General features: G+C 39.3%; 1 protein-coding gene and 1 pseudogene across 2 annotated transcripts in view; one reads left to right on the top strand and one right to left on the bottom strand.

Annotated features, from left to right (window-relative positions):
- Positions 1–3042, bottom strand: part of SPATC1L (spermatogenesis and centriole associated 1-like) — a 52499-nt gene that overhangs the window by 39324 nt on the left and 10133 nt on the right. The gene's annotated exons all lie outside the window — the stretch shown is intronic.
- Positions 175–3042, top strand: part of LOC102843710 — a 3647-nt pseudogene continuing 779 nt past the window's right edge.

Genomic DNA, 3042 nt, shown 5'->3' with positions numbered 1-3042 from the left:
TATATCCCTTCTTGCGGAGTTAACTTTAGTGTCAGTGATGTCCCTGCCTTTCTCACATGCACCTTTATGCACTTATTTCCTGCTTCACCATCCCACAGGATATCCATCCACTTCTACCCCCTCCCTTCACAAAGGGGGGTAATCCTTTATATATAATCAAATAAATATAACTTGATGAAATCAAGGTAAGTTCACAAAAATACTTCCAATAAAACAGCATTCCCTGAGAGTTGGCTTCCATTGTTATGTTGCCAAAGTCCCCCTCAAAACCAGTTCTGATTAATCTGCTTTGTCCGTGAGTTCTTTGCCATTCCCTGTCACTCCTCCCTGAGAGAGATTTCACCCTGATTCATAAGGAAAATGGGGCGGCGGACTCTCTTAGCTACTTCCTGCTGAAAAGGGACGCTGTAGATTTCAGGGTGAAGATCTTCTCTCACTATTCTGAAGGGCCCTTTGGCAATAGGAAACACATATACTTTTGAGGAGATTGATTTTGGAATTTAGATGCACTGTTATCAATTGTGCTTAGGGATACATGTTCATATCCTTGAAGATGCATCACAGAACTGCTGCAGTCAGCAAGTTAATGCTCACCCATGGCTCTTCTGGGAGGATCTGAATTATTGGAGCATCCTCCTTTGTTTCCAGCTGAGAGCTGGGGCCTGTCAGCCATGCAGACCTGATGTGGGCTGTCCTTCCAGGCTGTGATCTTAATGGCAGTAGAGGCCAAGTCTGTGGTTGGTCTTCTTATGATTGGTCTCTGTTGCTTATGCTTTTAAAATTCCAGTTCCTTGTTGATTTAATGTGTTGCAGATATTTTACCCAAATCATCGTTACCTCTTTATATGCAATTTTTATTTTACATTAATTAAAAATGAAATTTGGTTTCCAACTCATAGCGACCCTGTAAGGATAGAGCAGAATTACCTCCTAGAGTTTCCAGGGCTTTAAATCCTTAGAGGAGCAGGTGGCCACAACTTCCTCCCTCATTATGGATCCCTACTGGATTCAAACCTCTAGGTTAGCAGTTCAACACTTAACCACTGCACCACAGTTTGTGGCTTATTAAATCCTTTCCTAAGCTCATGCCATGAATTTGTTCTCCCCACAGAAAATCAAGTGTATATTTAAGAAACAAAGTCTTCTTAAGAGCGTTACCAAAGTAGCAATATACTAAAATATGCCTATGCAAGAACCAATTATCTCCTCTCAGCAATGACTTCCAAGAAAAAAAAATTTCCAAATATAGAAAAAGTCATCTGCATGTGTCCAGGGAGGGAAGTGGGGCTCAGCACGTGAAGTGACTAACGTGCTGACCTCGAACTCAAGGCCTGACTCCTGACACCTACTTTACAGCCAACAGCATGGCCCCAAAACCGTCAACAAAACATTTCACAAGAATTTAGTAAGCCTGAGGCCTCAAAAGTCCTCGATCAAAGCCAAAAGATAAATATGTTTTTCAGGCCACATTAGCTAGGACGATGATAATAAATAATTAAGCAACAGCCAAAAATTCTGTAATGCTTTTAAAGTTAAAACTACTCTCCTACTAATGGTCATCAGTAAGTATTAATTTATAGCTTTTTATGAAACAATAAGAAAATTAGGACAATTCTCATGTATTTATTAGAAAGTTTGTCAACATATATTAAATGTAAAAAATAAAGATGTAGAAGTAAAAAAAAAAAAAAAACAAAAAACTACTCTCCTAATCATTATCAAGTCAAAGAAGGAAAAATATATTGCTGAGCAGATTCTGAACATTAGAGATACTGGGCATAATTATATTCAAAACTACATTTAGAATCAATTTTAATGTTTTAACTACTTTTTAAAATTAAAAATAATAAACAGTGAACTAAGGATATGATGAAAAAGCTCAAAAAAGTGAAAGTTAGAAAATAATAAATATAACAGCAGAAATAAATTAATTAGGAAAGAGTTGTCTAGGAAATCTACTGGAATAAACAAAACTATGGGAAAGCTAGGGAGCTCTGGTGGTGGTGTAGGGTAAGGAGTTGTGCTGCCATCCCAAAGGCATGTGGTCCAAATCCACAAGCTGCTCCATCAAAGAAGGATGGGAAGTCTCTTCTTGTGCAATTTACTGTCTCTGAAAACTCACTGGAGGGTCAGCTATAAGTCAGTCCCAATTCAATGTTTCCTAATAACAACAACATGCGAAAACTAGTAAAAAAAGCAAGGATATGAGCAGATACTTCACCAAAGAAGACATTCAGATGGCCAACAAGCACATGAAGAAATGGTCAAAATCCCTAGCTCTGAGAGAGATGCAAATCAAGACAACTACGAGATATCATCTCACCCCAGTAAGACTAGCAAAATTTAACAGAACAGCAAGCAACAAATGCTGGTGAGGTTGTGGAGAGAATGGAACTCTTATTCACTGTTGGTGGCAGTGTAAAATGGTGCAGCCACTATGGAAAGCGGTGTGGCACTTTCTCAAAAAGTTGCAAATAGAAATACCATGTGATCCAGCAATTCCACTACTGGGAATATACCCCAAAGAGACCATAACCGACATCCAAGCAGACAGATATATGCACACCCATGTTTATCGCGGCTTTGTTCACAATAGCGAGGAGTTGGAAACAACCTAAGTGCCCATCAAAAAATGAATGGATAGAGAAGCTGCGGTCTATTCACACAATGGAATACTATGCTGCATTGAAAAACAAGGAACTCATACAATAGTATTCAAAATGGGTGACCCTGGAGGCCATTATGCTGAGTGAAATATCTCAGTCACAAAAGGACAAATACTATATGGTACCACTGTTGTAGAATGAGGCTGGCATCAGGGTGGGGGTAAGACTGAGAAAAACTGGATAAATTATGTTTACTGCATTGAAGCCGATAAGGAAGAGAATAGTTTAAAAGTAATATATGTTAGGGCATTATGATTATCATAAGAGTCCGGAATGAGGGTTGCAGAGTGGAGTAAACTTGGGGTGGGGGTAGGGGTGGGGGGTGTGCGGGGGGGATTGTGTACCAGTGAAGGAGTTTTGCTTTTCAAGGAGAGGA

This window comes from Elephantulus edwardii, unplaced genomic scaffold (assembly GCF_000299155.1).
Source record: "Elephantulus edwardii isolate Elephantulus edwardi_28Jun2011 unplaced genomic scaffold, EleEdw1.0 scaffold00133, whole genome shotgun sequence".
In the NCBI taxonomy this organism is placed as follows: domain Eukaryota; kingdom Metazoa; phylum Chordata; class Mammalia; order Macroscelidea; family Macroscelididae; genus Elephantulus; species Elephantulus edwardii.
Note: the sequence above shows the minus strand (reverse complement) of the source record. Positions and strands in the feature narration are given on the sequence as shown.